Here is a 12,954-nt window from a genome sequence, read left to right as displayed (position 1 = left end):
TACTTCTGCTTCTACTTCTACCTTTTCTTCTGGAAAAACCTACTATATACAATTCTACTACAACAGCTGCGGCTACAAGCTCTCCCTACCTGTGCACGTTTTTTATGGTTTTTGTGTGTATTTTTGCGTGTTGTTCATCTGTACCGGACTTCAATATCCACTACAACCGTATGGACTTGCTGGACATTGGTTTCCAGCAGAAAATGACGGTTTGTAGTGATTTCCATCGCATGCACAATATTCCGGATGAGAAAAAATAAATTCCGGACAAGATAGCGAGACCAGCGGGGTCTCCGTGGATTGTTATTGGAAGCAAAGCTAAGGAGGTGGCGCCGGGAGTGGAAGCAAAAGTGAGGCTGCAGAGTGGCCTATTGACTAAGCTCAGAAAACAGCCACTCAAATCTCCACTGCTAAGCCTCTACCTCCCCAACGCCAGGTAAACAAGACGGACGATTTGGAATTACAGCTGGAATTACCTTATTCTATTCTATAATCGGCTGGTCAGTGCTATACTCAATACTTAAGTGACTTACCCATCCAGTGAGGATCATTTTCTTGTTTACAAGATGCCACATCTGAGTCGCTGACAAATCCTGAATTTCTGTAAAGATAACTGTCCAGAGATTTATAAGCACGCAGTGCTTCACCACTGAACAGCGAGGGAAAGTTAATGAGGTAATTATACATGTCTGGGTATTCCGCTGGCAGTTCCATATCCACTGACACGGTTGTGAAAACTCCGTCCGGAAAGCCATAAGGGTCACTAATCTGCAGATCGTTTATTTTAGACATATATCTAGTTATCTGTTCATTAGAAAAATGATCCGTGTAGTCCGTCGGTTGAAATTGATCCATTCTGTACACGAGTGCAGCAATATTCAGCTGTGCTGTTGACCGACAAGATGGCGGCTGTGTACTTTCCGGTCACGTGACTGCAAGATCTCTATTGTGGCCTGTGATGGTTTTTACACCTCCCTCATGCTGTTCTCCTTCAGCTTCTGCTCCACCCTCCTCCTGTAGCTGTCCTTAGCTTCCCTCACACAGCATTTTACTTCCTGCTGTGCTACTTTCATCGCCTCCCTCTCCCTGCTCCTGAAGTCAGCCTTCTTCCTGTTGAGGACAGCTTTCACTTCCTGTGTTACCCATGGATTGTTATTAGGGTAACACTGTACAGTCTTAGTGGGGGAGACCACGTCTGCACAGAAATTAAGGTAATCTGTCAGACAGTGTGTCAGCCCCTCTATGTCCTCACAGTGTCGGCTAAGCAGCACATCCCAGTCCATGATGTCATAACAGTCCCTGAAGGCATCTTCCATTTCAGGGGACCGCCTCCTGATGGAGCTACTTGTTGCAGGCTGCCTTTGAACCAGGGGGGTGTACTTCGGCTGTAGAAGAACCAGGTTGTGGTCAGACTTCCCTAGTGGGGGGAGGGGTGTGGCTCTGTATGCATCCATCACATTAGCATACAGCAAGTCAATTGTCCTGTTGTTCTTTGTTGGACAAGCCACACCCTGGTAAAAAGCAGCCAAAGTAGAGTCCAAAGTACCGTGATTAAAGTCCCCAGAAATGATGATAAATGCCTCAGGGTGCTGTGTCTGCAGCCTTGCTGTGACAGAGTGAATCCTCTCACATGCAGCGGCTGCGTCTGCCCTCGGAGGGATGTAAACACAGATGGTGATCACGTGACTGAACTCCCTCGGCAGATAATATGGCCGCAGGCTAACGGCTAGCAGCTCCAAGTCCGGGCAACGTAAAACTGTCTTTACGGAGATATGTCCCGGATTACACCAGCAATTGTTAACATAAATGATGAGTCCCCTACCTTTGCTTTTCTCGCATGTGTTAGTGTCTCTGTCAGCTCTCACAGCAGTGAATCCCCACAGGTCCACGTTAGCATCCGGTACAAGGTGTGTTAGCCATGTCTCTGTAAAGATAAATAAGCTGCTCTCCCAGTAAATCTGCTGGTTGTTCAGAGCAGAAAGCTCATCGACTTTATTCGGTAGCGAGTTCATATTCCCCATGAAAATGGAGGGAATGGATGGTTTGTAGCACCACTGGTTGTCCGCTAGCCTAGCCTTTAGCTTAGCTCCAGCTTTGCAGCTCCTGGGTTTCCTCCTCAGCTCCGCCGGGATGGGGTGTTGTATCCCAGCTCATCCCATTGTTTTCAGGGCCAGCAGCTCCTCTCTTGAATAAGTGAGAAAACTGGCTCCTGGTTGCATGTTAAAGTTAAAAATATCCATGTTATATAAGTAAAACACACTATATCTTTGTAAGAAGAGCAGAAAAGTTAAAAAAGGTGGCAAAAAGAGGTTTAAAGAGCTAAAAACTACAGAGCTACTGGAGAGGCAGCTGTCTCACACAGCGCCCATACGCCCCATAGTTCTGTATAACTGTTGGCTGTAAGAAGCAAAAATGGGTAATACTGTGATTAGATTTGTTTGTTTATTATTAATACTGTATGTGAAATGAATGTTCACAGTAAGATGAAATTGGGAATCATCACCCTGTTGTTGCTCCTGCCTCTGGCCTCAGCCTGTAACCGTAAGCTGATTCTTCAATTTCTTTTTATATTTTCTCTATTTTTAATCTATTCAGTTTAACATGCTTTTTTTTGTCTATCAGATATATTTCATTCAGCTACTCGACTTCGACTCATTCAGCATCATGCTCGCCGAATGGAATATATCTGATATACCACTCAACACCAGCCAATATTAATGAAATATGTCACTCAGATCAGTAATGTATTTTGTATGAAAAATGCGAGTTTTTCAACACCAGAAGATAAGCTTATTTTCAAGCCAACACATTGTTTTTATTATATAGACACATTCACAAACAAAAAAGTACTCAAATTTATCAAAACAATTCATTGATTTCCTTATGAGTGACATACAGAGATTTATGTCATGGTTTTAGTTAAAGACTCATCTCATCTCATTATCTCTAGCCGCTTTATCCTGTTCTACAGGGTCACAGGCAAGCTGGAGCCTATCCCAGCTGACTACGGGCGAAAGGCGGGGTACACCCTGGACAAGTCACCAGGTCATCACAGGGCTGACACATAGACAACCATTCACACTCACATTCACACCTATGGTCTCGAACCCGCACCTTCTTGCTGTGAGGCAACAGCGCTAACCACTGTACCACCGTGCCGCCTAGTTAAAGACTCCTGTAAAGAAAATGTACTCACAGTTTGAAGGATAATCTGACCGAGTGCTCACCTACTACACTTACAGAGAAACTTTAATTTCATTCATCATTTTATTCAGAAAATATTCATGCCACAAGATAAGCAATGTTTCGAAGCTGCATGAGTCTCGTCCGATGTTGATTTTAAAGGACAACATTATTCATTAATTTATACTTCACATGTTTGTGTGACATTCCATAGTGTGTTTGGATGCATTGACAGACAAGATATAAATTTCAGCATGACATATGAGAGTTCCACCAAACTGTCAGATAGTGGTGATGGACTTAACACTCTCAGGTCGCCGACCCCCCGCATTGGACTTTTAGGACTGTTAGTAAACACACAAAGCTCCGTGAGTTTTTGTGCTAGAAACATTCAAGTAACTCCACTAGAAACCTTGAATCTTCTAGTTTTCATATATATATATATATATATATATATATATATATATATATATATATATATATATATATATATATATATTTAAAATGTATATTATATATATAATATCTTTAAAACAAACTTTATCTTTAGCAATTTGTAAAGAGAATAAAAACAAATCTTACGAATTTCAGTACTTCAACCAGCTGCAGACTCTTAACAACAACACCCATCAGCTATTCACATGTTAAGCGCATGGAACATCCGTGTTGTCATTCGCTCATTGTGTAGCAAGGGGAGGTGAGAACACACCCCATTTCACCGGTATTGAGGTATTTCACCCACGTGACCAAGTCACATGATGCAGCCATTTTGGACGGCACACTTAAGTCCTTCAGTGCAAGGCGGTATGAGATGGTGGAGACCTTTGCACATTTTAACAAGAAAGTAAGCTGTGATTTGTGTTAAATTGGATCTGTCTTTTATCACAAACACTGTACCCAGCCTTGGTATGGAGCCAAGGTTGTCGATAGAAGTCAACAGTTTGATGAAGGATGACCCCAGCAGTTTGAAACGGTACAAGGTAGGCTATGTTCACAACACTGTCTTGTTACTCGGGGGATCCGAGATCCCCTGAAACAGACATGCGATCCTTTGAAAACATGATTTGGGAAATGTTGGGGGGTCTCTAAAATATTGGCAAAATGATGTTTATTGACATAGCAATCGTGTGTAATGGGAAGCATTTGCATATCTGAAGTGTTGTGTTTACATGACAACGACTGCTGCTGCCAGGTTGGTTGTTGAGTAGCCTGACTGTTTTTTTTTCTTGCGTGTGGTATCATTGTTGACGCGAGGTTGTTTTTTGAACATGCCAATGCGGACACGATTTCCCCTGATGAGTTATGACTTCAGACGCGATGCGTGTGTGGAGGTGTGGAGTCCGCGTGATATGTGCGTAAGATAGGCTTCTCATGTGTTTGGAGATCCGCGCTCTTTTTTTTTTTTCTTTTTTTTTCCTCTTTCTTTCTTTTTACTTAATTTCCCTGTTTATTTCTGTGTCCCGTTTCTTTCTAGCCTCTGTTATTGCGTTTTATGTCTGATGTCTGCTACATGCAACACTAGACAAATTAACACTGTCTTGTTTCACTGTTCAGATGGGTTAACAAACACTGACCCATTTACTTTTTGCTATATATTTTATCAAAATTGTGTTAACTGATAAACTAACCTGAAATGAAATGATCACTGCAAAGTCTGGAGTACTCTGTTGGCTCCCAATCCTGTCTCTTCACAGCTGCAATCCCTCTTGTTTGGGTCAGTAGTAAACCGGTAGTGATGTGTCGGTCGCGAACGATCCGGTTCAAAGAGCCGGCTCTTCAGTGGGAGCCGAGTTTGGGAGCCGAAAGAGCCGGCTCCTTATAGTAAGAAGAGCCAAAAGAGCCGGCTCCTGAAAAAGAGCCGAAATTCCCATCACTAGAAACCGGTAAAAGGAGCGCCCTGCACGCTGTCCCTGTCTGTTGTGGCAGCCCACAGCACAACAAGCAAACACCATGGTTATTTATAGAGTGCTTACTGACAAATTAATCTATTCTAGGTGTCTGTAACACGTTTTTTTTCAAGCCGGTTCTCCCTCTCTGTCTGCAGCGTTAATATGTAGCTTGACGTTCAAAATGGCGAACACCGGGGCGTCACGTGACCCTGTGACGTCAGGTGAAATACCTCAATAAACAAGTGAACATGTTCACTTGTTTCCATACCAACTGAGAAACTTTGAGGCCCCAAAGGCTCCTCTGAAGAAAGTTGGCAAGGCTCACAAGCCAGTTTGTGGGATTGAGCTGAGCACAAATGGGAATAGGGCTGGTGATGGTCGCAGAGCCTGTGTGCACTGCAGGTTGCAGGGAAGGAAAACAAAAACCCTGTGGAAGTGCAAAATGTGTGATGTTTTCCTTTGCCTTCAACCTGACAGGAACTGTTATGATGCTTGGCATCCAGATGAGGACTCCGATGAGGACTGACAGCAGAGAGCCACAATCTAGGGATGATCATTAGCTATTGAACATTTTATTGAGTATTTTACAGTTGAAGAGGGCATATTTATTATAAGATTTAGAAGAAGCCAGAATATTTAATCTGTGACTGTGATAGCTTTGGCTTTTAGGGCTTCTTTTCTTTGCAGTAACTTTCCAAGCAGAGAGGTGTGGGAGCAGGGAGGTACAGTGGCCAGGGTCTTTGTCTTTGACAAACGTACTATTGACAGTGACGGGGGAGGGGGGATTACAGGTGAATTATGGTACACCTACCTCGTCAATATTCATTTGAAAGGACAACTGGCTTTGGAGAAAACATAGGTAGTCTGAAGTTTCTACAATTAGTATTGAAACTACATAACATTTCTGAATGCTGTTCTTACTTTTATGTAGCCAACACCTATGTTTACAAGGTTCAGACTTCAAAAGTCTTGTGTAGGTATATTTATAGTGTGGTTTTTTTTACAAGGTTTGAAGACTCTGAAAATAGTTTTTTTAAGGTTGTATTTGCACTTAATTTAAATAAAAACAAATTTCATTACATTCACTTTACTCTCATATTATTATTGCTGAGGGTGTCCAGAATATAACCATGTGTGTCACTTTTGTATGGATGTTTTTAGTTAGATGAAATACTTAAAAATGTCAAGGTTTATCAGACTGCCACAGAGTGTACTGCTCCTCACTCAAGTTGATTTCATGCAAGAAAATTGTTCTTTAGCTCAAGATCAGACTGAGCATATGTGAGACATGCCTCTGCTTACCCCCCAAAACATTACATTACAGGGATTTTGCAGATGCTCTTATCCAGAGTGATGTACAACATACTCAGAGCAGCCTGGGGAACATTTGGGAGTTAGGTGTCTTGCTCAAGGGCAATTCAGCCATTTCTGCTGGTCTAGGGAATCAAACCAGCAACCTTTTGATCCCAAAGCTGGTTCTCCAACCATTAGGCCATGCCACCCCCAGAAAAAAAAGCAATCAATCAATTAATATATTTGTACTTAATCGTTTTCTCTCAGCCAATTCCCAAGGACCAGGGAGGTTGAAGGCTAACATGTGCTTCCTCTGAAATATATGAAGTCAGTAATTTTTTTTTTTTCAAACTGCTCCTCAGGCTGCATCACAGTGCAGCATAACACCCTTGGAGGAAAGTGCAGTTTACCCTATTTGGCATAATTGAACTCACAGATGCCCATGAATCACTAGTGTTGCTATGATTGACAGAGAAGAGTCTGCCCCTCCCAACCAAAGAGCACTACCAGTTTTGCTGTCTTGATCTTCAAGGCATGGATGGCTGTGGCATTGTAGAAATTCAAACTTACATCATCAAGGTGATAGGGTGAAGGCATTTCTGTTTCACCACTTGGAATCCCACACACCTTTATTTTAGACAAACTCCATGCTGCATGTGTAACGCTCACGTATCTTCTGTGGAGCAATTAAGCCTGTAGTTATCTCTGATTTTGTTCAGTATGGTCAGGAAATGAATAAAAACAGGTCCAAGAAGTGCACCCAGTGGTTTGGACACAACTGTACTGTGTTTGTTCCCCCCAGGTAAGGTGTTTTTGTTCCCAAGAGAGTCTAACACTGCCTATGTACGCATCATTCCCAAGAAACCTCTGAATTTGCAGGCCTTCACGCTCTGCATGCGCGTCGCCACTGAACTCAGCAGCCAACGAGAGACCATCCTGTTCTCTTATCATACTCATCAAGCTGACGAGCTCAATGTGTGGCAAGAATATGGAAATGTTTCTCTTTATCTGAGAAGCAGTGGTGATGGTGCATTATTTGCTCTACCACCACTGTCTGCATTCCCCACTCACCTGTGTACCACCTGGGACTCGAGCACTGGAGCCACCGCGTTTTGGGTGAATGGACGCCGCAGCCTGCTGAAAATCTACAGACGTGGCCATAAGGTAGTGTCAGGTGGAGCTATAATTCTTGGACAGGATCCTGACTCATATCTGGGCCAGTTTGACATTAAGCAGAGCTTCACGGGTGAAATTTCAGATGTACAAATGTGGGATGGTGTACTGACTGCAGGTCAGATTGAGCTGCTGTATAACAATTGGTATGAAGCTCCAAATGGGAATGTGCTCGACTGGAAATCTCTCCAGTACCAAATCTTTGGGAATGTGGTTCTGGTGTCGGACAAAATGCCATTGAACTGATTGGGAAAAGGGCTAACTAAAAAGTCACTTTATCTGATACCTCATTCTCAAATTCTACCCTTTGATTTCCAAGTCGAATCAAGTATGTGATTATAATTACCAACTAATCAGTGTCTGTGATTAAGGTAGAAAATCTATTTTTAGAGAAATATCTATTTTTGGACTGAAAGGAGAACCTCAGCAGCTCAAATTAAAATACATATTAATACAGTCTGAGTTGTCACCTAGTTGTTGATTCGTCACCAAGAAAAACAGACCAGAGGAGTGTTAAGGTGTTATTTGTATGATGTTAGTTTTGAGTTTTCCTTTCTTTCCATTTTAATTCTTCTGTCTAACTTCAAATGTGTGTATCATAAAAATTGTATTGTCAGAGGAATTCTTTGAATAAATCTGATACAATACTTGGGGTTTGTATTCATTTAAGAAATTGTACATTGAGCCATGTCCCCAAATTTCATTAAGCCCCAAATTTCATTAAGATAACTGTTAGGCCTGGGCAATGTAATCAGATTTTGGCCATGATGATCTGGTACCAATGTTTAACAGGTAATAATTGTCTATGCTGCATCAGGGGATAATACTAATAGAGATAGAGCATGTTTCGTGTTGATATAAACACTACAAGTGCTTATTGTAGGGGGTGTGGCCTCTTAAGTGGTGCTTAATCATTAGTAGGTCACAGGGGCATCTAGAAATCTCATCTCATCTCATTATCTCTAGCCGCTTTATCCTGTTCTACAGGGTCGCAGGCAAGCTGGAGCCTATCCCAGCTGACTAGGGGCGAAAGGCGGGGTACACCCTGGACAAGTCGCCAGGTCATCACAGGGCTGACACATAGACACAGACAACCATTCACACCTACGGTCAATTTAGAGTCACCAGTTAACCTAACCTGCATGTCTTTGGACAGTGGGGGAAACCGGAGCACCCGGAGGAAACCCACGCGGACACGGGGAGAACATGCAAACTCCGCACAGAAAGGCCCTTGCCGGCCACGAGGCTCGAACCCAGAACCTTCTTGCTGTGAGGCGACAGTGCTAACCACTACACCACCGTGCCGCCGCATCTAGAAATGTTGGGAATATAAATATTGCCCCCCCAAAAAAAAGAACCTTAGTTTATCCAGCAGAAGTCTCATCTCATCTCATTATCTCTAGCCGCTTTATCCTTCTACAGGGTCGCAGGCAAGCTGGAGCCTATCCCAGCTGACTACGGGCGAAAGGCGGGGTACACCCTGGACAAGTCGCCAGGTCATCACAGGGCTGACACGTAGACACAGACAACCATTCACACTCACATTCACACCTACGGTCAATTTAGAGTCACCAGTTAACCTAACCTGCATGTCTTTGGACAGTGGGGGAAACCGGAGCACCCGGAGGAAACCCACGCGGACACGGGGAGAACATGCAAACTCCGCACAGAAAGGCCCTTGCCGGCCACGAGGCTCGAACCCAGAACCTTCTTGCTGTGAGGCGACAGTGCTAACCACTACACCACCATGCCGCCGCATCTAGAAATGTTGGGAATATAAATATTGCCCCCCCCCCAAAAAAAAAGAACCTTAGTTTATCCAGCAGAAGTGTTTAGTGTAATTTTCCTAACAAAAAACACAAATGAATTCAAAGTTCTGAGTTTGTCAAACACCAGTAATGACCTACTAGATCTGAACACCTCCACTGAATTGGTCACAGAAGACACAGCCCTTGTTTATACCCTAATATTACTTTTCACCACTAGGTGTCAGTATTTAGTTAGAGACCTACCCAGACGACCGCGAGTAGATCAGTATAAACTTAGTGAAGATTGTCCTTGCTGTCACAAACACACTTCCAAATTCATCCTTATGTCTCTTTCATGTACCAACTCATTATCTACTGTTAAATTTCTAGGTTGATGAATAACTAATTTATAGAAGATTACATGGTGCACTGCAAGAAATCCACCAAGTTTTTTTTTTTTAGATACAGTCAACAGTAAATCAGCAATCCAGTGAGAAAAAACTCAACATTCATCAACTTATTAAAGACTTGACCAATAACAACACATATACATGTGAACAATGGCAAAACATACAAAGAGGTCAAATGGCAGAGAATAAATCCCTCAACCTCAAATATTTAGTATCTCAATCTTCCACAGCCCCAAAATGAGATTGATACTCACTGTACATGCTCCATACAGTTTTAAAGTTTACTTATGGGCTTTGTTTTGCAACAGAGGGGAAGCTTTTTTTTCTTTTAACACAATAAATGCATTTTACATCAACAAATTGGTCATTCTATGTTGCCTGCAAATGGACGCATCAAGAACAGAAAAGGGTATTTTTTTTACATGCCTGTTCAAATATTCTAATTTCAACAGGGTGTTATTTTATCTACAGAGATTGCAGTGGCGGCTGGTAGTCTTTCAAACAGGGGAGGCTGGTTGGTTACGATATTTCCAGATTTTAAAAGAAAAAAGAAAAAACATCAATTTTGTCCATACTCTTGCCTCTGATCTGGCTGATTGTTGGCAGGGTCACAAACTGTGAAATAACAGGTTCTTTTGGCCCATTGGCCTGCTGTCCAATATACATGATGGTGGTGTTGGGGGGAGGGGTATATTTTAACATTTTATATTTTAAAATTGTGGCATGTTGTTTAAAAATTGATCATTATTGAAAGCAGCTCTTTGTCAGGAACCTCAGCAGTAATAGCAGAGTGTTCTGGAATAGGCACAAGCACTGACCTTGGGGAGCCAAACATAGAGCTGGGTGCCACACATTTCATTCAATGACACTTTCCCTATATTTTACTTATTTTGACTGAGAAATGTTTTATTGACAATTTTGATAACCCTTCACTTTTAATCCAGGTCTGTAGTGTGAAATGTTCTTGGCTGTGTTTTTGTTTAAAAATGTTTTCCAAATTGTAGCTGTGTTTAATTCATATCCAGAGAAATATATATTCCAATATAATATACTCAGCATAAACATTTTAAATAGATTCTATATTTTTGGTCCATCCATGACATATTACTAAAGTAGCCTATTTACTGTTGTTGATGTGGGTCACTTGCTGTTAGCCAATTCACTTTCTCGTACCAGGAGAGCTGAAAGGAACGGGTATTATTCCCTACCTTTTTCACCAAGTCAATTTGAGGCGTTGGTCTACCCTGCTCTTTAATTTTATTTTTTTCCTTGAAAGGAAGACTGGCAAATGGCTTCGCCAAAATTAAATCAGCAATGCTTGGCATCCGTGCGCAGCTTTCTTGCTAGCTGACTAGCCCCCTCAAGTTCAAGTTCAGTCACTCAAATAAACGAAATTTCTGGAACTAAGATAGCAAACTTGACAACACTATATTTACACTTTATTTACAGTGAAAATATATACAAACTAAAAAAGCTGGTAGAAACCGTATGTAATGAATGAAATCGAAATGTAAGCTGATCTCTTACAATACACCACAGCACTTGCGAATCCGCATGGGACTGAACTGAAATTCACCGCTGCCTGTCTATATTTGAAACGAGCTGTCAATCAAAGAAAATATCCGGCCGCTTTCACCAGTCTCCTCGCGGAAACTGCCATGTCCCTCCCACTGTGAGGCTCGGAGTCCATGGGCGGGTGTTTTTGCAGTATTTGTCCAATTACCGTCTTGCATTTTGATATTGAAAAGCGCATAGCTCCCAAATGCCATTGAAGTCCACTGAGGCTGGGAGTCCAGTGGGCGGGCATTTTCGCAGTATTTGTCCAATAATCAGCTTGCATTTTGATATTGAAGAGCGCATAGCTCCCAAATGCCATTGAAGTCCACTGAGGCTGGGCTGCATCGCGCTGTCATGAGGGGGAAAAACTCACGCACACATTAGGCGAACTGGGGAAAGTTATAACGGAATGATTTCGCACTGTAGTTGGGTTGAGCACATATATTTCTATGATTCTGGATCTGAAATAGCAATGTTATAACTTTTAACATTGCTATTTCAGATCCAGAATTTTTAGAGGAGGCTGAGCCTCCCTCGTTGTCTTAGAGCAATCACCCGTGAGAGATTATGTTTATCACTAAGGATTCAAATGCCAAAAGACAAGTGCCGAACATTCTTGGTAGCAAAATCATGGCTTGAAGAGGCTCTAAAGTATCCATAACCTTACGGTACATGATTCAGGATCTGTCATATAAAAATCATATAAAAAGTGTGTTGTGAGAACTATGTGCACGTGTTACCATCAGGTGGACAGGGATTTGAACCCAGTTCACTGGCTTGAGAGATAAGAAGCCCTGAGTCACCACAATGGATGAACTGTCTGCAAGTGTAGAGAGAGAGAAAAAAAATCACATGAAAGTAGTTGCAGAACTTTAGAGCTGGCAAATTCCAAACCCAGTGTTTCTGGTGCCTTACCAGCACATGGGCTCAACAGACTTTCATTTATAACCTTTACTAACCTCAGGCTGACGTCCTCTGGAGCCTCACAAAAACCTTAGGACCAGAACAATTTGATTTTTATTGATGAAACAGCAAATTAATCAATTTAACATTTTTTAAACTACCTTAGCATTTTATTCTGAAATTATCTTTACCTCAGTGAAAAATTACTGGAACTGAAACAATGAAACATGCTGCAAAAGTGCACTTGTGAACACGAACACACACACACACACACACACACTCTAATCTTGCAGGTTATTGTTACTCAGGTTCAGTTCTCTCAGTGAGGAGTTTGAGTTGAGAACTGAGGACAGAACTCTACAGCTTTCCTCTGTCAGATTACACCGACACAGACGGGAAGAGAAATAATGAAATATCAGAACACTGATCTCAAACACACAAACACAGCCATAATCCAGCTAAACTTTAGCATCGAACAGAAATGTGTGTGTTTCTCTCAGACACAGAAATCAGAGGACAGGACGCCACATCAGCACATTTACAGGCGCAGCGACGTCTTTCTGCACTCCACAATCTCTCAGCTACAATTTATTATCACACCATTAGCTCATGGACAGAACACACACGTGTGAGAGCGAGCAGCCAACAAACACTCCACTCTGATCTGTGTTCAGGTTTCTACAAACTAAACACACACAGTACTCTCTCTCTCTCTCTCTCTCTCTCTCTCTCACACACACACATAGTGTGTTACTGTCATTTGGTTTGGTTAGTTTCACACTGCACTGATTTTCCAGA

This window comes from Neoarius graeffei, chromosome 5 (assembly GCF_027579695.1).
Source record: "Neoarius graeffei isolate fNeoGra1 chromosome 5, fNeoGra1.pri, whole genome shotgun sequence".
In the NCBI taxonomy this organism is placed as follows: Eukaryota; Metazoa; Chordata; class Actinopteri; order Siluriformes; family Ariidae; genus Neoarius; species Neoarius graeffei.
The sequence above is the reverse complement of the archived record's forward strand: the minus strand, read 5'-3'. Positions refer to the sequence as shown.